The sequence below is a fragment of the Triticum aestivum genome, chromosome 3A (assembly GCF_018294505.1).
Source record: "Triticum aestivum cultivar Chinese Spring chromosome 3A, IWGSC CS RefSeq v2.1, whole genome shotgun sequence".
Taxonomy (NCBI): domain Eukaryota; kingdom Viridiplantae; phylum Streptophyta; class Magnoliopsida; order Poales; family Poaceae; genus Triticum; species Triticum aestivum.
In genome coordinates this window covers 650,751,902-650,777,882 of record NC_057800.1, presented here as the reverse complement: position 1 = coordinate 650,777,882, position 25,981 = coordinate 650,751,902, and positions in this window count along the sequence as shown.

Below are 25,981 nucleotides of genomic sequence, written 5' to 3'. Positions count from 1 at the left end.
ACGCCCGGTGCCCGACACCACCAGACATCGACGGTCGGGGGCTCGGGACCACAGGGACAGGAACCTGGCCCTGCACCCCTGGCCATCAGCTCCCCGCCATCGCCACCGATGGCTATGGAGCAGGAATGAAGGAGGAACGCCCGCCCGCACGAGCAATCGCGTGGGCCGGCGAGCAGGCAGGGTGCTCCCAGACCATGCCCTGCGAGAGGGGATGCCCGCCGTGACCAACAACACTTCACCATGGTCTCAGGATGCCTGGGGGCGCCCCAGGCCTCGTTCGAGGACAGAAAGGGAGAGAAGGCCCGGGCCAGGCCCTCGTCCCCTCACGTGTGACCCATCGTGCATGAGGCCGCCCTGGATTTCGCCAGGGGCTCACCGGCGGCGGGTATGATGTGTGTGGGGAGGGGCCTCCTCTCCCTCCGCTCAAAGCTCAAGACGCCGTGCCTCCCGGCGTGCCATCCCTCGGGCTGTGGAGGGTACGTCGGGGGGCGGTACGGCAGCCCGTCCTACGCACGTCAGGAGGGCCCAAGACCGAGGCTTCATCCCCCCACTCGCGTGACCCGGTACCCTCTGGGTCTGTCCCTGATCAGGAGGGCTTAGGGGCCATAGGAGCGTGAGCGGGGCGGGGTCTGATACGTCTCCAACGTATCTATAATTTTTGATTGCTCCATGCTATATTATCTACTGTTTTGGACTATATTGGGCTTTATTTTCCACTTTTATATTATTTTTGGGACTAACCTATTAACCGGAAGCCCAGCCCAGAATTGCTATTTTTTGCCTATTTCAGTGTTTCGAAGAAACGGAATATCAAACGGAGTCCAAACGGAATTAAACCTTTGGGAACGTGATTTTCTCACCGAACGTGATCCAGGAGACTTGGACCCTGCTCCAAGCAACAAAAGAGGCGGTCACGAGGGTGGGAGCGCCCCCCCCCTAGGGCGCGCCCCCCTGCCTCGTGGGCCCCTCGGTGCTCCTCCAGCGTACTTCTTCCTCCTATATATACACAAGTACCCCCAAACGATTAGAACAGGAGCCAAAAACCTAATTCCACCGCCGCAACTTTCTGTATCCGCGAGATCCCATCTTGGGGACTGTTCCGGAGCTCCGCCGGAAGAGGGTCGTCATCACGGAGGGCTTCTACATCATCCTAGCCTCTCCGATGAAGTGTGAGTAGTTTACCTTAGACCTTCGGGTCCATAGTTAGTAGCTAGATGGCTTCTTCTCTCTCTTTGAATCTCAATACAAAGTTCTCCCCCTCTCTTGTGGAGATCTATTTGATGTAATCTTCTTTTTGCGGTGTGTTTGTTGAGACCGATGAATTGTGGGTTTATGATCAAGTCTATCTATGAATAATATTTGAATCTTCTCTGAATTCTTTTATGTATGATTGGTTATCTTTGCAAGTCTCATCCAATTATCAGTTTGGTTTGGCCAACTAGATTGGTAGTTCTTGCCATGGGAGAAGTGCTTAGCTTTGGGTTCAATCTTGCTGTGTCCTTACCCGGTGACAGAAGGAGCAGCAAGGCACGTATTGTATCGTTGCCATCGAGGATAACAAGATGGGGTTTATTTCATATTGCATGAATTTATCTCTCTAGATCATGTCATCTTGCTTAAGGCATTACTCTGTTTTTAACTTAATACTCTAGATGCATGCTGGATAGCGGTCGATGAGTGCAGTAATAGTAGTAGATGCAGAATCGTTTCGGTCTACTTGTCACGGACGTGATGCCTATAAACATGATCATGCCTAGATATTCTCATAACTATGCTCAATTCTGTCAATTGCTCAACAGTAATTTGTTCACCCACCATAGAATAATTATGCCCTTGAGAGAAGCCACTAGTGAAACCTATGGCCCCCGGGTCTATTCTCATCATATCAATCTCCATTACATTAATCTTGCTTTGCTTTTTTACTTTGCCTTTACTTTTTACTTTGCATCTTTATACCAAAAATACCAAAAATATTATATCTATCAGATCTCACTCTTGTAAGTGATCGTGAAGGGATTGACAACCCCTAATCGTGTTGGTTGCGAGTAGCTATCGTTTTGTGTAGGTACGAGGGACTTGAGCGTGGCCTCCTACTGGATTGATACCTTGGTTCTCAAAAACTGAGGGAAATACTTACGCTACTCTGCTGCATCATCCCTTCCTCTTTGGGGAAAACCAACGCAAGCTCAAGACGTAACAAGAAGGATTTATGTCTCCGTTGCCGGGGAGGTTCGTGCAAGTCAAGATTTGACTCCCGACAACGAGCCATTTCTGGCGCCGTTGCCGGGGAGGCTACAAAAAAAGTCAACATACCAAGTACCCATCACAATCCCTATCTCTCGCATTACATTATTTGCCATTTGCCTCTCGTTTTCCTCTCCCCTCAATTCACCCTTGCCGTTTTATCGCCCTCTCTCTCTCTATCCTCCCTCTCTATTTGCCTCTTTTGCTCGTTTGCTCTTGTTTGCTCGTGTGTTAGATTGCTTGTTTGTCGCGATGGCTCAAGATACTACCAAATTGTGTGACTTCACCAATACCAATAATAATGATTTCCTTAGCACTCCGATTGCTCCTCTTACCGATGCTGAATCTTGTGAAATTAATACTTCTTTGTTGAATCTTGTTATGAAAGATCAATTCGCCAGCCTTCCTAGTGAAGATGCCGCTACTCATCTGAATAGCTTCGTTGATTTATGTGATATGCAAAAGAAAAAAGATGTCAATAATGATGTCGTTAAATTGAAGCTATTTCCTTTTTCGCTTAGAGATCGTGCTAAAGCTTGGTTTTTGTCTTTGCCTAAGAATAGCATTGATTCATGGAACAAGTGCAAAGATGCTTTTATCTCTAAGTATTTTCCTCCCGATAAGATCATCTCTCTTAGAAACGATATTATGAACTTTAAACAACTTGATCATGAACATGTTGCACAAGCTTGGTAGAGAATGAAATTAATGATACGTAATTGCCCTACTCATGGTTTGAATTTGTGGATGATCATACAAAAATTTTATGCCGGATTGAATTTTGCTTCTAGAAATCTTTTAGATTCGGCCGTGGGAGGCACTTTTATGGAAATCACTTTAGGAGATGCTACTGAACTCCTAGATAATATTATGGTTAATTATTCTCAATGGCATACCGAAATATCTTCTAATAAAAAAGTGCATGTGATAGAAGAAATCAATGTGTTGAGTGGAAAGATGGATGAACTTATGAAATTATTTGCTACTAAGAGTGTTTCTTTTGATCCTAATGATATGCCTTTGTCTACTTTGATTGAGAATAACAATGAATCTATGAATGTGAATTTTGTTGGTAGGAATAATTTTGGTAACAACGCTTATAGAGGGAATTTTAATCCTAGGCCATATCCTAGTAATCCTTCTAATAATTATGGGAATTCCTACAACAACTCTTATGGAAATTATAATAAGATGCCCTCTGAATTTGAGAATAGTGTTAAAGAGTTTATGAATTCACAAAAGAATTTATATGCTTTTCTTGAAGAGAAATTGCTTAAAGTTGATGATTTGGCTAGAAACGTTGACAGAATTTCTCTTGAGGTTGATTCTTTAAAGCTTAGATCTATTCCTCCTAAGCATGATATCAATGAGTCTCTCAAAGCCATGAGAATTTCCATTGATGAGTGCAAGGAAAGAACCGCTAGGATGCGTGCTTCCAAAGATGCCTTTATTAAAGCGTGTTCTTCCAATTCCTATGAAAATCAAGATGAAGATCTAAAAGTTATTGATGTGTCTCCTATTAAATCTTAGTTTTGCAATATGAATCTTGTTGAAACTGAATATGATCTTCCTTTACCTAGAAGGCGTTCTAAAAATTTGGAGTATTTAGATCTTAATGATGAAATTGATGAAAGTGGAATTGAAAGAAATAAAAATCTAGATGTTGCTAAACCCACTATATTGGATTTCAAGGAATTTAATTATGAAAGTTGCTCTTTAATTGATTGTATTTCCTTGTTGCAATCCGTGCTAAATTCTCCACATGCTTATAGTCAAAATAAAGCCTTCACCGAACATATTGTTGATGCCTTGATGTAATCTTATGAAAAAAAACTTGAGTTGAAAGTTTCTATCCCTAGAAAACTCTATGATGAGTGGGAACCAACTATTAAAATTAAAATTAAAGATCATGAGTTTTATGCTTTGTGTGATATGGGTGCTAGTGTCTCTACTATTCCCAAGACTTTGTGTGATTTGCTATATTTCTGTAATTTTGATGATTGCTCTCTAAACTTGCATCTTGCGGATTCCACTATTAAGAAACCTATGGGAAGGATTAATGATGTTCTTATTGATGCAAATAGGAATTATGTGCCCGTAGATTTCATTGTTCTTGATATAGATTGCAATCCTTCTTGCCCTATTATTCTTGGTAGACCTTTCCTTAGAACGGTTGGTGCGATTATTGATATGAAGGAAGGGAATATTAGATTTAAATTTCCATTAAAAAGGGCATGGAACACTTTCCAAGAAAGAAAATAAAATTACCATATCAAACTATCATGAGAGCCACTTATGGATTGCCTACCAAAGATGGCAATACCTAGATCTATCCTCGCTTTTATGCCTAGCTAGGGGCGTTAAATGATAGCACTTGTTGGGAGGCAACCCAATTTTATTTTTATTCCTTGATTTTTGCTCCTTCTTAGTAATAAATAAATTATTTAGCCTCTGTTTTGGTTGTGTCTTTTGTGTTTAATTAGTGTTTGTGCCAAGTAGAACCGTTGGGAAGACTTGGGGAAAGTCTTGTTGAACTTGCTGTAAAAAACAGAAACTTTAGCGCTCACGAGAACTGCTGTCATTTGTATTTTACGAGTGATATTTAGTTAATTATTTTTTAATATTATTAATAGATAAATTCATCACTTCCAGCAATTTATTTTATAATTTTTGGGGTTCCAGATCTTGCGCTAGCTACAGATTACTACAGACTGTTCTGTTTTTGACAGATTCTGTTTTTCGTGTGTTGTTTGCTTATTTTGATGAATCTATGGCTAGTAAAATAGTTTATAATCCATAGAGAATTTGGAATACAGTAGGTTTAACACCAATATAAATAAGGAATGAGTTCATTACAGTACCTTGAAGTGGTCTTTTGTTTTCTTTCGCTAACGGAGCTCACGAGTTTTCTATTTTGAGTTTTGTGTTGTGAAGTTTCCAAGTTTTGGGTGAATTCTTCCCCTCTTTCGTCCACTTCCATCGGTAATTTACTTGGAGCTATATTTTTATTCACCAAAATGATATGTGTTTTGCTTGGAGCGTCTTGTATTATTTGTGTCTTAGTATGCCACAATCATCCTTGTTGTACACACCTTTTGAGAGAGCCATACATGAATTAAAATTTGATAGAACAATCTATGTGCTTCACTTATATCTTTTGAGCTATGTAGTTTTGCTCTATGTGCTTCACTTATATCTTTTGAGTGTTATAATTTTGCTCTATGTGCTTCACTTAGATCTTTTAGAGCACGGTGGTGGATTTGTTTTAAATAAACTATTGATCTCTCATGCTTCACTTAAACTATTTTGAGAGTCTCTTAATAGCATGGTAATTTGCTTAATAATAATTTGCTTGGTATTCAAGATTTGTGAAACTTTCTTTCGAGTGTGTTGAATACTAAGAAAAGATTGAAGCATGATAATTGTTTTGAGATATGGAGGTGATAATATTAAAGTCATGCTAGTTGAGTAGTTGTGAATTTAAAGAATACTTGTGTTAAAAGTTTGTGATTCCCGTAGCATGCACGTATGGTGAACCGTTATGTGATGAAGTCAGAGCATGATTTATTTATTTATTGTCTTCCTTATGAGTGGCGGTCGGGGACGAGCGATGGTCTTTTCCTACCAATCTATCCCCCTAGGAGCATGCGCGTAATAATTTTCTTTGATAACTTCTAGATTTTTGCAATAAGTATATGAGTTCTTTATGACTAATGTTGAGTCCATGGATTATACGCACTCTCACCCTTCCACCTTTGCTACCCTCTCTAATACCGCGCACTTTTCGCCGGTATCATACACCTACCATATACCTTCCTCAAAACAGCCACCATACCTACCTATTACGGCATTTCCATAGCCATTCCGAGATATATTTCCATGCAACTTTCCACCATCTAGTTCATCATGACACATTCATCATTGTCATATTGCATATCTCGGTACACCGCCGGAGGCATTCATATAGAGTCATATTTTGTTCTAAGTATTGCGTTGTAAGAAAAATAAAAGTGTGATGATCATAATTATTAGACCATTGTCCCAGTGAGGAAATAATGATGGAGACTATGATTCCCCCAAAAGTCGGGATGAGACTCCGGACGAAAAATAATAAAAAATAAAAAAAGAGGCCAAAGAAGCCCAAATAAAAAGAGGCCATAAAAAAGAGAAAAGGCCCAAACAAAAAAATATAATAAAAAATGAGAGAAAAAGAGAGAAGGGACAATGTTACTATCCTTTTACCACACTTGTGCTTCAAAGTAGCACCATGATCTTCATAGTAGAGAGTCTCTCATGTTATCACTTTCATATACTAGTGGGAATTTTTCATTATAGAACTTAGCTTGTATATTCCAATGATGGGCTTCCTCAAATTGCCCTAGGTCTTCATGAGCAAGCAAGTTGGATGCACACCCACTTAGTTTCTTTTTGAGCTTTCATATACTTATAGCTCTAGTGCATCCGTTGCATGGCAATCCCTACTCACTCACATTGATATCTATTGATGGGCATCTCCATAGCCCGTTGATACGCCTAGTTGATGTGAGACTATCTTCTCCTTTTTGTCTTCTCCACAACCACCATTCTATTCCACCTATAGTGCTATATCCATGGCTCACGCTCATGTATTGCCTGAAGATTGAAAAAGTTTTCAAAAAGTTAGAGTATGAAACAATTGCTTGGCTTGTCATCGGGGTTGTGCATGATTTAAATATTTTGTGTGGTGAAGATAGAGCATAGCCAGACTATATGATTTTCTAGGGATAACTTTCTTTGGCCATGTTATTTTGAGAAGATATAATTGCTTTATTAGTATGCTTGAAGTATTATTATTTTTTATGTCAATATAAACTTTTGTCTTGAATCTTTCTAATCTGAATATTTATACCACAATTAAGAAGATTTGCATTGAAATTATGCCAAGTAGCACTCCGCATCAAAAATTCTATTTTTATCATTTACCTACTCGAGGACGAGCAGGAATTAAGCTTGGGGATGCCTGATACGTCTCCAACGTATCTATAATTTTTTATTGCTCCATGCTATATTATCTACTGTTTTGGACTATATTGGGCTTTATTTTCCACTTTTATAATATTTTTGGGACTAACCTATTAACCAGAGGCCCAGCCCAGAATTGTTGTTTTTTGCCTATTTTAGTGTTTCGAAGAAACGGGATATCAAACGGAGTCCAAACGGAATTAAACCTTCGGGAACGTGATTTTCTCACCGAACGTGATCCAGGAGACTTGGACCCTGCTCCAAGGAACAAAAGAGGCGGTCACGAGGGTGGGGGGTGCCCCCCCTAGGGTGCGCCCCCCTACCTCATGGGCCCCTCGGTGCTCCTCCGGCATACTTCTTCCTCCTATATATACACACATACCCCCAAACGATCAGAACAGGAGCCAAAAACCTAATTCCACCACCGCAACTTTCTGTAGCCACGAGATCCCATCTTGGGGCCTATTCTGGAGCTCCTCCGAAAGAGGGTCGTCATCACGAAGGGCTTCTACATCATCCTAGACTCTCCGAGGAAGTGTGAGTAGTTTACCTCAGACCTTCGGGTCCATAGTTATTAGCTGGATGGCTTCTTCTCTCTCTTTGAATCTCAATACAAAGTTCTCCCCCTCTCTTGTGGAGATCTATTCGATGTAATCTTGTTTTTACGGTGTGTTTGTTGAGATCGATGAATTGTGGGTTTATGATCAAGTCTATCTATGAATAATATTTGAATCTTCTCTGAATTCTTTTATGTATGATTGGTTATCTTTGCAAGTCTCTTCGAATTATCCGTTTGGTTTGGCCAACTAGATTGGTAGTTCTTGCCATGGGAGAAGTGCTTAGCTTTGGGTTCAATCTTGCGGTGTCCTTACCCAGTGACAGAAGGGGCAGCAAGGCATGTATTGTATCGTTGCCATCAAGGATTACAAGATGGGGTTTATTTCATATTGCATGAATTTATCTCTCTACATCATGTCATCTTGCTTAAGGCGTTAATCTGTTTTTAACTTAATACTCTAGATGCATGCTGGATAGCGGTCGATGAGTGGAGTAATAGTAGTAGATGCAGAATCGTTTTGGTCTACTTGTCACGGACGTGATGCCTATATACATGATCATGCCTAGATATTCTCATAACTATGCTCAGTTCTGTCAATTGCTCAACAGTAAGTTGTTCACCCACCGTAGAATACTTATGCTCTTGAGAGAAGCCACTAGTGAAACCTATGGTCCCCGGGTCTATTCTCATCATATCAATCTCCATTACTTTAATCTTGCTTTGCTTTTTACTTTGCCTTTACTTTTTACTTTGCATCTTTATACCAAAAATACCAAAAATATTATATCTATCAGATCTCACTCTCGTAAGTGATCGTGAAGGGATTGACAACCCCTAATCGTGTTGGTTGCGAGTAGCTATCGTTTTGTGCAGGTACGAGGGACTTGAGCCTGGCGTCCTACTGGATTGATACATTGGTTCTCAAAAACTGAGGGAAATACTTAAGCTACTCTGCTGCATCATCCCTTCCTCTTCGGGGAAAACCAATGCAAGCTCAAGACGTAGTAGGGTCCCCCTTGCACCTCAGGACGCCGTGCTTCCGGGCAATGTTAGCCCCTTAGGGCAAAGCGTGCCCGGAGGTCGCGTAAGCAGTGTGCCTGGTGCTGAGCAAGGGGGGCTATAGCTAAGGTCTCATTCCCCCACTATGCGCAGTGTCCCACCTCATGAACGCCGCCTTCGGGTGGGCCCATGGCGGGAGCGGACTAGCGCAGGGCGGGGTCCTCAAGTGAAGGGGCGGGCATGTCAGAAGATCTCCGCTCGTGACACTCTCACGTAATAATGAGTGGGGATGTACACGCCCCGGAGTCTCCTGAGCGCCGCCCTGGGGCCTCATGGGGGCTCCCACCCACGTCTTAGTGGAAGTACCATGCTCCGCGCTGGCCATCGACACCGCCCTTCAATGGCTATGCCCACATCAACCGGTGGTAGCCCTACGCTCCGCGCTGGGGAGAAGACTGAAGACCTGCTCAGGGGCCGGGCACGGTCCCCCTCCTTTTTGCCATTTGCCCTTGCCTCTTTTGTATCTGCCTTCTGGAGCCGAGCTTGCGGCTGCGCGTTTTGTCTTTGAGATAAAGGGGGAGTTTCTCGTTCGTGTTTTGCTGAGTTCTTTTGCTCTTTCCGTTCTTAGCCCCCTTTGGCTAAAGCCGTCCGCAGCCGCCACCCTGCTGGATCGCCCCTTGCGAGCAGGGGCCGGGGCGCAGTGCGTACGTCCTGTTTGTCCCATGGCCGGTCCGCCAATCCTCCCGCACCAGTCGCAAGTACTCGCGAAACACGCTCAAACAGGGTCGGCAGGCACTCCCTCTGAAACAGAACATAGGCCGAGGCCTCGTCCTCAGGAGCGGACGTCACAAGGGAGTCCTCTAACCCATCCTTACATCGTCAAAAGCTCAAATTACATAACTTTCATCTTGACTGGCTCTAGGGCCACAATCCAAAAACTTTTATGAAAAAAGCAGGACTGGGCTAAGCGTCGGCTCCATCCACAAGACTGCCGGCGTCGTCCTTGGACGCTGGTGCATCTTCAACCGCCGAAACAAGTTCTGTCACCAACACCTCCACATGGTCACACACCCACGCCTCCACGTCGCCAGCGAGCACATCGGGCACCGGCTCCAGCAGGGCCCTGAAGTCAGAGCGCGGGTCAAGGCGAAGCAGATTCCCGAAGATGCGCGTGACCGCGCATCGAAGAACGTCGCGGCTTTGCTCCTCGACAGGCTGTTGCGCCATCGTGACCTGGCCCTTAAGACGATCAACCACTTCGCTGAAGAATTTGAGGTAGCAAGCGTCATCAGCTGTCAGGGGATCGTCGACCCCTGAACCAAGAAGCTCACGCAAGGCTCCGTTGGCCCTGTTCCCCAAGGCTGCGACAATCTTCGAGCGGACCCTTCACATTCCATGAGCATGGGCGGCTTCAGCAGGGCTCAGGGCTGCGGAGGCAGAGATATCCTCCACCCGCTGGTAAAAGCGGGAGAACTCTGCCCTCACGGTGATGCGGGCCCTCTCGGACGCTTGTTCGCGGCGCTCGGCCGCTGCGGGAGCCTCCTTCGACGCCCGTGCACGACGTTCCGAGGCAAAGCAAGCCATCTCCGACGCCCGCAGACGACACTTGGAGCCCGCCAGCTCCCCCTCGAGGGCGGCGATCTTCTTCCGCCGCACGTTGCCCTTCTCGACGAAGCGAGCCTCGTGGAGTTCCAGCTTCCCGCGATAGTCTTCCTGTAAAACCCGGATCTCCACGGCGGCCTTGGCCTCTCGACCATCTAGCTCGACCTCGGCCTGGGCCACCTGGCGCTCCATCGTCTCCAGGCGCTCGCGCTCCATGCCCAGTTCCATTGCTTCAAGAGTCAGCGCCTCCTCCCGCGCCAAGAGGCCAGCAGGGCCGTCACCAGTCGTAGCCGCGGCAAGGGCGGCCCTCCGAGCTTGCACTTGGCGCTCGAGGGCCGCATTCAAGGCTTCGAGCTTGCGTTCACGATCCTCGGCCGCCACTCGGCGGCGATCGGCATCTCAGGCTTCCTCCAAAGCACGGACGCGCGCTTTGTAAGCGGTGGCCAGGGACGCCTCCGCTTTCTCCAAGGCGGCCTCATGTTGCCGCCGGCTCAGGTTGACAGCAGTCTTCAGCTTGCACCACTCCTCTGAGAGGTGCAGGTCATCAGCTCCGACGCGCTTGTCCACCTCAGCGACCTCATCCCCGAGGCTCCTCAAGACATCCGACGCCTCCCGCAGCAGGCCCTGGTGGACCACGCTCCAACACTACGTAGGACCCAGAAAACGACTGGGCCCATCTACGACATCTGGGCCGTCCAGAGGAGGCTCCTCCACGCCCTCAGCACGGGCCCGGGGGCTGGACTCAGGAGCGGAGGGTGCCCCCAACGAAAAGGGAAGACGCAGGCCAGGCAGGCGGGTAGCGTCCGGGGCCGCCCCGAGGGCCTGCTGGTCCACAATAAAGGCAAGCCCCGGGCCCCAAGGCAAGCTCCCAAGGGCCAGAGGCAGCCTTGCCCCAGGAGCACTCGGGGGCTGGGAGCGCGGTTCACAAACGAAAGTCCCGGCACGATCTCCGCCGAGGGCTTGGCGTGGTCCAAAGGGCGGGCGCTATCAGAAATACCTATGGGCCCTGGAGAACGGCCCTGAGGTGGGCTCGCGGTCGCCGCGGAGGGGGCCCTGACGAGCAAGGAATCAGGAAGGCCCCATCAAAGGGGGTCAAGGAAACTAAGGGTACATACCTGCTAAGCATCGCCCCCTTCGTCATCTTCAGAGCCCTGGGGGCTGGGCCACAGCTGCTCCGCATCTTCCGCCTCCTGCTTAGCTCCGCGAGGGATAGCAGGGGGCTGCGAGGAGTTGACGCGCCCTGTGCAGGGGCATGACCATGATGAGTGTCGGCATCCCCCTTGGCGATGTTGGCCGCGGCTTTGGGGGCTGAGCAGCCCCCGTCATCGGCATCCCTCGTGACCTCGAGGACTGGCTGGTGCCCTTCGCCCGCGTCTACCTCGGCGGCGGGACGCTGGGCTTCCCCTCCAACAACCTCGGGGGCCGTCGTGTCCCCTCCGCCACCTACCTCTGTTGTCAGCCGTGCCCCCACACCATCAGCTTCCCGTACTGGGGACACCTGCGCCTCCTCCAGAGGGTTGTCGCGAGGTCCTGAGACGCCCTCCGGCAGTAGCCCCCACGCATCTAAGCGGGGCATCTTCTCAGCATAAGCCCTCCCGGACACGGGAGCCAAGCACAAAGGAGTCGCGTAAGCGAAGCACACCCCGGGCACTTCACCAATGAGCAACAGCAACATTTTGTGGAGCGTCTCGGGAGGAAGCTGTTTCTGTTGCAGGCACATCGGATCCCCCTACTTGGAGAGGGTCCACATCGGCCGAGAGTGGCGCTGGAGCGGGGTGATGCACATGACGAGGAAGTCCCTCACCACCATCCCCAGGGTCAGCCCGCTCTCCCTCAGGCTGGCCAGGTGGCGCCAGACTCTCGCTCCGCCCGTGGGTCCGAGAGGGCCTCGTGCCCCCATCCCGAGCTCAGCTCCGCGGGCGCGCAAGGGGGCTCAAGCAGAGGGTTGTGCATAGTGGCGTCGACATACACCCATTGTCGACGGAACCCCGCCGTGGCCGGGTGGAGCGTGAAGTCAATCCCGGAGGCTGCGGTTGCCTCCACCACGCGCAGTGACACACATCCCGAGTGCTGCCCCCCGTAAACCAGACGGAGGACGAAGAACTGGTGAAGCAGGGCCATGGATGGAGGAATGCCGATGTAGACTTCGCACAGGAACGCGAAGCCGGAGAGGAGGGCGATGGATCTCGGATCCAGATGCAACGCTAAGACCTGGTAATTGTTGGGGAACGTAGTAATTTCAAAATTTTCCTACGCACACGCAAGATCATGGTGATGCATAGCAACGAGAGGGGAGAGTGTTGTCTACGTACCCTCGTAGACCGGCAACGGAAGTGTTGACACAACATAGAGGAAGTAGTCGTACGTCTTCCTGATCCGACCGATCCAAGTACCGAACGTACGGCACCTCCTAGTTCTACACACGTTCAACTCGGTGACGTCCCTTGAGTTCCAATCCAGCAAAACATTGAGGGAGAGTTTCGTCAGCACGATGGTGTGATGACGGTGATGATGTTCTACCGACGCAGGGCTTCGCCTAAGCACCGCTACGATATGACCAAGGTGGAATATGGTGGAAGGGGGCACCGCACACGGCTAAGGAACGATCACGAGGATCAACTTGTGTGTCATGGGGTGCCCCCTTGCCTCAATATATAAAGGAGGGAGAGGGGGAGGTGCGGCCGGCCCTATGGGTGCGCCTGGAGGAGTCCTACTCCAACCGGGAGTAGGACTCCCCCCTCTTGCCTTGTTGGAAAAGGAAGGAGGAAGGGAGAAAGAGGAAAGGGGGGCGCCCCCCCCCCCCCTTCCTTGTCCTATTCATACTAGGGGGAGGGGCGCGCGGTCTGCCCTGGCCGGCCCTCCTCTTCTCCCTTATAGCCCATGTAAGCCCAATAACCCCCGGGGGGTTCCAGTAACCCCCTGGTACTCCGGTAAAATCCTGATTTCACCCGGAATGTTTTCGATATCCAAATATAGGCTTCCAATATATCAATCTTTATGTCTCGACCATTTCGAGACTCCTCATCATGTCCGTGATCACATCCGGGACTCCGAACAACCTTCGGTACATCAAAACACAAAAACCCTAATTACGATCGTCACCAAAGTTTAAGCGTGCGGACCCTACGGGTTCGGGAACTATGTAGACATGACCGAGACACGTCTCCGGTCAATAACCAATAGCGGAACCTGGATGCTCGTATTGGCTCCTACATATTCTACGAAGATCTTTATCGGTCAAACCGCATAACAACATACGTTGTTCCCTTTGTCATCGGTATGTTACTTGCCCGAGATTCGATCGTCGGTATCTCAATACCTAGTTGAATCTCGTTACCGGCAAGTCTCTTTACTCGTTCCGTAACACATCCTCCCGCAACTAACTCATTAGTTGAAATGGTTGCAAGGCTTATAGTGATGTGCATTACCGAGTGGGCCCACAGATACCTCTCCGACAATCGGAGTGACAAATCCTAATCTTGAAATAAGCCAACCCAACAAGTACCTTTGGAGACACCTATAGAGCACCTTTATAATCACCCAGTTACGTTGTGACGTTTGGTAGCACACAAAGTGTTCCTCCGATAAACGGGAGTTGCATAATCTCATAGTCATAGGAACATGTATAAGTCATGAAGAAAGCAATAGCAACAAACTAAACGATCAAGTGCTAAGCTAATGGAATGGGTCAATTCAATCACATCATTATCCTAATGATGTGATCCCGTTAATCAAATGACAACTCATGTCCATGGTTAGGAAACATAACCATCTTTGATCAACGAGCTAGTCAAGTAGAGGCATACTAGTGACACTCTGTTTGTCTATGTATTCACACATGTATTATGTTTCCGGTTAATACAATTCTAGCATGAATAATAAACATTTATCATGATATAAGGAAATAAATAATAACTTTATTATTGCCTCTAGGGCATATTTCCTTCAGTCTCCCACTTGCACTAGAGTCAATAATCTAGTTCACATCGCTATGTGATTTAACACCAATAGTTCACATCACCATGTGATTAACACTCATAGTTCACATCGTCATGTGACCAACACCCAAAGGGTTTACTAGAGTCAATAATCTAGTTCACATCGCTATGTGATTAAGACCCAAAGATTACTAAGGTGTGATCATGTTTTGCTTGTGAGAGAAGTTTAGTCGACGGGTCTACCACATTCAGATCCGTAAGTATTTTGCAAATTTCTATGTCAACAATGCTCTGCACGGAGCTACAATGCTAATTGCTCCCACTTTCAATATGTATCCAGATTGAGATTTAGAGTCATCTGGATCAGTGTCAAAACTTGCATCGACGTAACCCTTTACGACGAACCTTTTGTTACCTCCATAATCGAGAAACATATCCTTATTCCACTAAGGATAATTTTGACCAATGTCTAGTGATCTACTCCTAGATCACTATTGTACTCCCTTACCAAACTCAGCGCAGGGTATACAATAGGTCTGGTACACAGCATGGCATACTTTATAGAACCTATGGCTAAGGCATAGGGAATGACTTTCATTCTCTCTCTATCTTCTGCCGTGGTCGGGTTTTGAGTCTTACTCAACTTCACACCTTGTAACACAGGAAAGAACTTCTTCTTTGACTGTTCCATTTTGAACTACTTCAAAATCTTGTCAAGGTATGTACTCATTGAAAAACTTATCAAGCATCTTGATCTATCTCTATAGATCTTGATGCTCAATATGTAAGCAGCTTCACCGAGGTCTTTCTTTGAAAAACTCCTTTCAAATATTCCTTTATGCTTTGCAGAATAACTCTACATTATCTCTGATCAACAATATGTCATTCACATATACTTATCAGAAATGATGTAGTGCTCGCACTCACTTTCTTGTAAATACAGGCTTCACCGCAAGTCTGTATAAAACCATATGCTTTGATCAACTTATCAAAGCGTATATTCCAACTCCGAGATGCTTGCACCAGTCCAAAGATGGATCGCTGGAGCTTGCATATTTTGTTAGTACCTTTAGGATTGACAAAACCTTCTGGTTGCATAATATACAACTCTTCTTTAATAAATCCATTAAGGAATGCAGTTTTGTTTATCCATTTGACAGATTTCATAAAATGCGGCAATTGCTAACATGATTCGGACAGAATTAAGCATAGATACGAGTGAGAAACTCTCATCATAGTCAACACCTTGAACTTGTCGAAAACCTTTTTGCGACAATTCTAGCTTTGTAGATAGTAACACTACTATCAGCGTCCGTCTTCCTCTCGAAGATCCATTTAATCTCAATGGCTCGCCGATCAATGGGCAAGTCAATCAAAGTCCATACTTTGTTCTCATACATGGATCTCATCTCAAATTTCATCGCCTCAAGCCATTTCGCGGAATCTAGGCTCATCATCGCTTCCTCATAGTTTGTAGGCTCGTCATGGTCAAGTAACATGACCTCCAGAACAGGATTACCGTACCACTCTGGTGCAGATCTCACTCTGGTTTACCTACGAGGTTCGGTAGCAACTTGATCTGAAGTTACATGATCATCATCATTAGCTTCCTCACTAATTGGTGTAGTAGTCACAGGAACATATTTCTGTGATGAACTACTTTCCAATAAGGGAGCAGGTACAGTTACCTCATGAAGTTCTACTTTCCTCCCACTCACTTCTTTCGGGAGAAACTCCTTCTCTAGAAAGGATCCATTCTCAGCAACGAATATCTTGCCTTCGGATCTGTGATAGAAGGTGTACGCAACATTTTCTTTTGGCTATCCTATGAAGATGCACTTCTTCGATTTGGGTTTGAGCTTATCAGGTTGAAACTTTTTCACATAAGCATTGCAACCTCAAACTTTAAGAAACGACAGCTTAGTTTTCTTGCCAAACCATAGTTCATGCGGTGTCGTCTCAACGGATTTAGATGGTGCCCTATTTAACGTGAATGTAGCTGTCTCGAATGCATAACCCCAAAACAATAACGGTAAATCAGTAAGAGACGTCATACATCGCACCATATCTAATAAAGCACGGTTACGACGTTCGGACACACCATTACACTCTGGTGTTCCAGGTGGCGTGAGTAGTGAAACTATTTCACATTGTTTTAACTGGAGGCCAAACTCGTAACTCAAATATTTTACTTCTGCGATCATATCGTAGAAACTTTTATTTTGTTACGATGATTCTCCACTTCACTCTGAAATTCTTTGAACTTTTCAAATGTTTCAGACTTGTGTTTCATCAAGTAGATATACTCATATCTGCTCAAATCATCTGTGAAGATCAGAAAATAATGATATTTGCCGCGAGCTTCAATATTCATCGGACCACATACATCAGTATGCATGATTTCCAACAAATCTGTTGCTTGCTACATTGTTCCGGAGAACGGAATCTTAGTCATCTTGCCCATGAGGCATGGTTCGCAAGCATCAACTGATTCATAATCAAGTGATTCCAAAAGTCCATCAGCATGGAGTTTCTTCATGCGCTTTACACCAATATGACCTAAACGGCAGTGCCACAAATAAGTTGCACTATCATTATTAACTTTGCATCTTTTGGTTTAAATATTATGAATATGTGTATCACTATGATCGAGATCCAATGAACCATTTTCATTGGGTGTGTAACCATATATGTAAACAGAACAACAATTGATTCTCTTACTTAAATGAATAACCGTATTGCAATAAACATGATCAAATCATATTCATGCTCAATGAAAACACTAGATAACACTTATTTAGGTTCAACACTAATCCCGAAAGTATAGGGAGTGTGCGATGATGATCATATCAATCTTGGAACCACTTCCAACACACATCGTCACTTCACCCTTAACTAGTCTCTGTTCATTCTGCAACTTCCGTTTCGAGTTACTACTCTTAGCAACTGAACCAGTATCAAATACCGAGGGGTTGCAACGAACACTAGTAAAATACACATCAATAATCTGTATATCAAATATACCTTTGTTCACTTTGCCATCCTTCTTATCCGCCAAAACTTGGGGCAGTTCCGCTTCTAGTGACCAATCCCTTTGCAGTAGAAGCACTTAGTCTCAGGATTAGGACCAGACTTGGGCTTCTTCACTTGAGCAGCAACTTGCTTGCCATTCTTCTTGAAGTTCCCCTTCTTCCCTTTGCCCTTTTCTTGAAACTAGTGGTCTTGTCTACCATCAACACTTGATACTCTTTCTTGACTTCTACCTTCATCGATTTCATCATAATGAAAAGCTCAGGAATCGTTTTCGTCATCCCTTGCATACTATAGTTCATCACGAAGTTCTACTAACTTGGTGATTGTGACTAGAGAATTCTGTCAATCACTATCTTATCTAGAAGATTAACTCCCACTTGATTCAAGTGATTGTAGTACCCAGACAATCTGAGCACATGCTCACTGCTTGAGCTATTCTCCTCCATCTTTTAGCTATAGAACTTGTTGGAGACTTCATATCTCTCTACTCGGGTATTTGCTTGAAATATTAACTTCAACTCCTGGAACATCTCATATGGTCCATGACGTTCAAAACGCCTTTGAAATCCCGATTCTAAGCTGTTAAGCATGGTGCACTAAACTATCAAGTAGTCATCATATTGAGCTAGCCAAACGTTCATAACGTCTGCATCTGCTCCTGCAATAGGTCTGTCAACTAGTAGTGCATCAAAGACATAATTCTTCTGTGCAGCAATGAGGATAATCCTCAGATAATTGCTACTAACATTTTTCAACATAATTTTTCTCTAAGAACACAATAAACTGGGAGCAACATCGCGAGCTATTGATCTACAACATAGATATGCTAATACTACCAGGACTAAGTTCATGATAAATTAAAGTTCAATTAATCATATTACTTAAGAACTCCCACTTAGACAGACATCCCTCTAATCTTCTAAGTGATCACGTGATCCATATCAACTAAACCATGTCCGATCATCACGTGAGATGGAGTAGTTTCAATGGTGAACATCACTATGTTGATCATATCTACTATATGATTCATGCTCGACCTTTCGGTCTCCGTGTTCCGAGGCCATATCTGTTATATGCTAGGCTCGTCAAGTTTAACCTGAGTATTCCGCGTGTGCAACTATTGTGCACCCGTTGTATTTGAGCATAGAGCCTATCACACCCGATCATCACGTGGTGTCTCAGCACGAAGAACTTTCGCAACGGTGCATACTCAGGGAGAACACTTATACCTTGATAATTTAGTGAGAGATTATCTTATAAAGCTACCGCCGAACTAAGCAAAATAAGATGTATAAAAGATAAACATCACATGCAATCATAATATGTGACATGATATGGCCATCATCATCTTGTGCCTTTGATCTCCATCTCCAAAGCATCGTCATGATCTCCATCGTCACCGGCATGACACCATGATCTCCATCATCTTGATCTATATCAATGTGTCGTCACATGGTTGTCTCGCCAACAATTGCTCTTGCAAATATTGCTATCGCATAGCGATAAAGTAAAGCAATTATTTGGCGCTTGCATCTTATGCAATAGAGAGATAACCATAAGGCTTTCGCCAGTTGCCGATAACTTCAACAAAACATGATCATCTCATACAACTTATATCTCATCACGTCTTGACCATATCACATCACAACATGCCCTGCAAAAACAAGTTAGACGTCCTCTACTTTGTTTTGGCAAGTTTTACGTGGCTGCTATGGGCTGAGCAAGAACCGTTCTTACCTACGCATCAAAACCACAACGATAGTTTGTCAAGTTGGTGCTGTTTTAACCTTCGCAGGACCGAGCATAGCCACACTTGGTTCAACTAAAGTTGGAGAAACTGACACCCGCCAGCCACCTATGTGCAAAGCACGTCGGTAGAACCAGTCTCGCGTAAGCGTACGCGTAATGTCGGTCTGGGCCGCTTCATCCAACAATACCGTTGAACCAAAGTATGACATGCTGGTAAGCAGTATGACTTATATCACCCACAACTCACTTGTGTTCTACTCGGGCATAACATCAACGCATAAAACCAGGCTCGGATGCCACTGTTGGGGAACGTAGTAAATTCAAAATTTTCCTACGCACACGCAAGATCATGGTGATGCATAGCAACAAGAGGGGAGAGTGTTGTCTACGTACCCTCGTAGACCGGCAACGGAAGTGTTGACACAACGTAGAGGAAGTAGTCGTACGTCTTCCCGATCCGAACGATCCAAGTACCGAACATAATGCACCTCCGAGTTCTGCACACGTTCAACTCGGTGACGTCCCTTGAGTTCCGATCCAGCAAAACATTGAGGGAGAGTTTCGTCAGCACGATGGCGTGGTGACGGTGATGATGTTCTACCGACGCAGGACTTCGCCTAAGCACTGCTACTATATGACCAAGGTGGAATATGGTGGAAGGGGGCACCGCACACGGCTAAGGAACGATCACGAGGATCAACTTGTGTGTCATGGGGTGCCCCCTTGCCTCAGTATATAAAGGAGGGAGAGGGGAGGTGCGGCCGGCCCTATGGGTGCGCCTGGAGGAGTCCTACTCCAACCGGGAGTAGGACTCCCCCCTCTTGCCTTGTTGGAAAAGGAAGGAGGAAGGGAGAAAGAGGAAAGGGGGGCGCCGCCCCCCCCCCTTCCTTGTCCTATTCGTACTAGGGGGAGGGGGCATGCGGCCTGCCCTGGCCGGCCCTCCTCTTCTCCCTTATGGCCCATGTAAGCCCAATAACCCCCGGGGGGGTTCCGGTAACCCCCCGGTACTCCGGTAAAATCCCGATTTCACCCGGAACGTTTCCGATATCCAAATATAGGCTTCCAATATATCAATCTTTATGTCTCGACCATTTCGAGACTCCTCGTCATGTCTGTGATCACACCCGGAACTCCGAACAACCTTCGATACATCAAAACACAAAAACCCTAATTACGATCGTCACCGAACTTTAAGCGTGCGGACCCTACGGGTTCAAGAACTATGTAGACATGACCGAGACACGTCTTCGGTCAATAACCAATAGTGGAACCTGGATGCTCATATTGGCTCCTACATATTCTACGAAGATCTTTATCGGTCAAACCGCATGATAACATACGTTGTTCCCTTTGTCATCGGTATGTTACTTGCCCGAGATTCGATCGTCGGTATCTCAATACCTAGTTCAATCTCGTTACCGGCAAGTCTCTTTACTCGTTCCGTAGCACATCCTCCCGCAGCTAACTGATTAGTTGCAATGCTTGCAAGGCTTATAGTGATGTGCATTACCGAGTGGGCCCAGAGATACCTCTCCGACAATCGGACTGACAAATCCTAATCTCGAAATATGCCAACCAACAAGTACCTTCGGAGACACCTATAGAGCACCTTTATAATCACCCAGTTACATTGTGACGTTTGGTAGCACACAAAGTGTTCCTCCGGTAAACGGGAGTTAAATAATCTCATAGTCATAGGAACATGTATAAGTCAGGAAGAAAGCAATAGCAACAAACTAAACGATCAAGTGCTAAGCTAACGGAATGGGTCAAGTCAATCACATCATTCTCCTAATGATGTGATCCCGTTAATCAAATGACAACTCATGTCGATGGTTAGGAAACATAACCATCTTTGATCAACGAGCTAGTCAAATAGAGGCATACTAGACACTCTGTTTGTCTATGTATTCACACATGTATTATATTTCCGGTTAATACAATTCTAGCATGAATAATAAACATTTATCATGATATAAGGAAATAAATAATAACTTTATTATTGCCTCTAGGGCATATTTCCTTCAGTAATGCGTGAGCACCGCGTTGAAGAACTCGGAGAAAGGGGGGACAAGACCGGCGGCGATGGCATGGAGATGAAGCTGGATGTCGATGGTGTTCATCTCCAACACCGGTCGGGAGGCAGGCCAGGCCTTGGTTGGTCCCCACTCGTTGGATTCATCGGTCAGGGCGGACCTTGTCCGTGCCCTCTTGGTTCACCACAGAGGAGCTGCCGAGCACCGGCTCGTGGCTTAGTGGCGGCGGCGACGCAGCCGCCCTGATTACCCTCTTCCTTGCCCGGCGCGGCATGGCGGCGAGGGCAGGGGACAAAGGAATCAAGGAGAAGAAGAAGGCGATGGGGAGGAAGGAAGACAGGAGCGGCGGCAGGGGAGCCGCTTATCATCTGCGCGATGGTCAAAACACACGATTGCCAAGGCTGCGAGGGAAGTGGGGGCGCCACGTCCCATCCAACCGTCACGCGCCAGCCTGGCACATAGTCTTTGGGGCCCGCGACGCTTTGTCCTCGATTAGGCTTCGCCCAGAAACCAACTCCGTGCGCGCCTTGGGCCCAGGGCCTACTGTTGGTGTACTGGGAACCAGGGTACCCAGACTTGCCTGTCAGCGGCCCATGTCGCGTTCCTGGTACGGCCCGGTAGGGCCCAGCTGATCGACCATCTACTCAAGACCCTCGCGAGGGGGCCAGCCCTCGTGAGGAGAACGACCAAGACCTCCTCAGGGAGCGGCCTCACCTAGGCTGCTCCAGAGGGGCGACCAAGATCTCTCCCTAGAGTGGCCTCAGGTAGGCTATGTCACATCCCTAGCTTCAGGCACTGCTCTAGCCTAGCTTCATGTGAGCATCATGTTTAAATTCAAATGAAATTGAATTGAGGAATTTTCAAAGCCTCAGAAGACCTCTAAAAATAACCAACATTTAAATTTCATCAAATGAGTCCAAGAAAATGTTCCTGTTATTCCATGGAAATATTGGTGAGAGGTAAAATTTAAACCAATATTTTTGGAGTCACAGAGATATTTATTTTGGCCATTTGAATTAATCCAATAACTGTTTGCTTTGGATTTATATTTAATATATATTAAATATGACTCCAAATAATTCTGGAAGTTTGTGAGTGGCTTTGTATATATTTTAGTAAGCCACATAATAAACTACAGAATTTATTAAAATGGTTTAGTATTTTACTAAACTAAAACAAAACAGAACAAAATAGAAAACAGAACAGAAAAATTAAAAGGGACAGTACTTACCTGGCCTCACCCGTGCAGCCCACCAGAGCCGGCCCAGCTCCTGTGCTGGTCCAGCACTGTGCGGCCCAGCCCACCCCGGTCGCCACCGTCTTCAACCTCCTGCCAGTAGGCAGGAGGGCGTGTGCCCGACGCGCGCGCGCACGCTCCGGCCACCTCCTGCTTACCCGCTCGCCGCTGGAGGCACCCGAGGGCGCCACGCACTCCCCCTCGCCCCCTGCACCTCCCCTCTCTTCCCCTGGACCCCGTTCCCTCCTCTGCTCTCTCCCTGCACGCGCCCGAGCGGAGCTCGTCGTCGCCGACGCCGTTCGCCGTAGCCACCGTGCTCCTCGCTGCCACCCGAAGTACCCAGAGGCTCCGCCTCGACCCCCTCTTCCTCTCCACCAAGCCACGAGGCCCCGGACGCCCTGCATCGCCGCCCACGTCGCCGTTCCCCTCCTCGGCCACCGGAGGTCGTCGCCGTCGATTCGCTGCACTCCGGCCGCCCCCGAGCCCACTAACCCTCCCTACAGCTCCGCGGTGAGCCTCCGTGCAGAACCCCTCTCTCTCCCCTCGCGTTTGCGAGCTCTAGGCCATAACTCCGCCGCGGCCGAAGCTCGCCGCCGCCGTGCCTCGTCGCCGTCGTGGCCAGAGCCACTGGAGCCCCCACCTGAGTGCACCATCGTGCTCAGACCGTCTCCACAAGCCGTAGCACGCCCCAGCTCGCCTTCCTGTGCCCCCTAGCTCTCGCTCGCGTCTTGCCCGAACTCCGGCCTCCGCCGCGAGCTCGCCTCCGGCGAACCCCGGCCACCCCCGCACCTCCCGTTGGTTCCCCTAGATGCGCACGGGCGCGGGCTACCCCCTGGTGCCCTTGGCGCGTCGATCCGATGCCCCTAGCGCAAGTCCGGCGTTCCCCGCCGTGCGGAATGGTCGCCGCCGGCGAAACTCCGGCAGGAGCTGATGTGGCCGGTCATTAGGGACTAACTACCCCGCTAATCACCCACTAGGCCACTGACAGCGGGCCCCACCCTTGGTCAAACCCCAGTCAGCGCTGGGTTTGACCGGGATTAGCTCCTGTGTCACTGACGTGTGGCCCCCACACGTCAGGTTTGACCTGGAGGCGCCCTGTTGACCTGCTGACGTCATGATGATGTCAGGCTGACGCAATAAGTATTTTCTGGAATTTAAATAATCTTAAATGATTTAATAATTTCAGAAAATAGCTAAAACTTCAATAAATCATAGAAAATTAACCGTAACTCCAAATTTAATAAATTATATATGAAAAATTATCAGAAAAATTCAAGGAATCCATCTGTACCATTTTCATGCATGTTAGAACAACTTATAGGTGCTGTTTAGCACAAATCATATAAAGGGCATTTAAATAATCACATATGGAGTTTGAATTTGAATCTTGTATTCAAACCAACTTCATTTAATCTGTTGCTAGTTGCATTAGCTCAAAACACATTCATTTTGCCATGTCATGATCATGCATCATATTGTGCATTGCATTGATTGTGTTTTTCTGTGTTGCCGGTATTTGTCCCCTCTCGATAGATGTGATACCGATGATGTGATCGTTGACACTGATGAAGACTCAATGTTATCTTCAGAAGTGCCAGGCAAGCAAAACCCCCTTGTTCATTCCGATACAATCCTACTCTCTCGCTCCTGCTCTCTTTTACTGCATTAGGACAACACCGATTCATCTGTTACTTGCTGCGGTAGCTGAACCCCTTTATCCTTTGCATGACCTGTCATTGCCACAGTAAATAGATGAAACCCACTAGCATGAGTAGGAGTTGTTTGAGCCCTGTTGTGCCTACTCATTCATGCTTGTTTGTCATGCCTGCTACTGCTTAGAGTTGAGTCAGGTCTGATTCATCGGGGATGAATCAGAGGCGTGTGAACTTGTCCTACTATGTGTAAGCTAAGTGTGTGAACACGATTTGGTAAAGGTAGCGGTGAGAGGCCATGTAGGAGTACATGGTGGGTTGTCTCATTGCAGCCGTCCTCAGGAACTGAGTTCTGTGTTTGTGATCCATGATTCAGCTACTACCACGCATTGGGCCCGAAACCAATGGACCCTCTCGGCTTCTTAATCACCCTTGTCCTCTGTCCAGGAGTTGCAAGTAGTTTCTGGTGTTTGTAGTATGCTGGAGGCCGTGCGCAGCGCTGACCGTAGGGGTGGGCTGTGATGCGGTAGGCACGTGGCACGGTGTACCGGGCGCCCGTTTGGTGTCTCGGGAACCCTGTTCACATCGTTTGGGGCTGTGAGCGAAACTCCGGCCGGATCTCCTCATGGATGGAACCCGAATAGGCGATAAACCTGGACTAGAGACTTGAGTGTTTAGGTAGGCCGTGGCCGACACCCACGTTTGGCTTCCGCTTGAAGGTTGTCGAGTACATGTCGTGTAAACGGCGGTAAGTGGTGAGAGCGTGTGTGAAGAAGTACACCCCTGCAGGGTTAATATGATCTATTCGAATAGCCGTGTCCACGGAAAAGGACTTCTGGGTTGCTTATATCAGTTCATAGACAAGTGAAAGTGGATACCCTAAAATACGCAAGATAAGCGTGAGTGCTATGGATGGCGTTCTCGTAGGGAGACGGGAGCGGATCCATAGTGGTGTATTGATATGGTGAATATGTGGACTCGTGTGCGCCACCTCAAAAGAGTTACTTGCAGTCGTAGTTCAGGATAGCCACCGAGTCAAAGCTGGCTTGCTGCAGTCAAACTCCACCATCCCCTTTGTTGATAATGATGCATATGTAGATAGTTCTGATGTAAGTCTTGCTGGGTACATTTGTACTCACGTTTGCCTATTTTATGTTTTTGCAGAGAGACTTCAGTCTCACTAGTAGTTCCGCTTGGACTTCGACGTTTAGCTTGATACCTCAGCTACGATCTTGTGCCCTCGGCAGGATCTGATAGATAGTCAGGCTTCTCAGCCTTTTTCATTTATAGATGTCTGTACTCAGACATGATAGCTTCCGCTTGTGCTTGATTTGTATGCTCTGAATGTTGGGTCATGAGACCCATGTTTGTAATATCTCGCTCCTCGGAGCCTATTGAATAGATTACTTGAGTCATAGAGTCATGTTGTGATGCCATGTTGTATTTGCACATATCAAGCATATTGTGTGTATGTTATTGAAATGCTTGGTATGTGTGGGATCTGACCATCTAGTTGTTTATCTTTAGTAGCCTCTCTTATGGGGAAATGTCTCCTAGTGTTTCCACCGAGCCATGGTAGCTTGCTACTGCTCCGGAACACTTAGGCTGGCCGGCATGTGTCCTTCGTCGTTCCTGTGTCTGTCCCTTCGGGGAAATGTCACGCGGTGAATACCGGAGTCCTGTTAGCCCGCTACAGCCCGGTTCACCGGAGTCCTGCTAGCCCAGTGCTACAGCCTGGATTCACTCGCTGATGACCGACACGTTCGATGCTGGGTCATGGATGCCTGTCCCTGTAAGTCTGTGCCGCTTTGGGTTTACGACTAGCCATGTCAGCCCGGGCTCCTTATCATATGGATGCTAGCGACACTGTCATATACGTGTGCCAAAAGGCGCAAACGGTCCCGGGCAAAGGTAAGGCGACACCCGTGGGA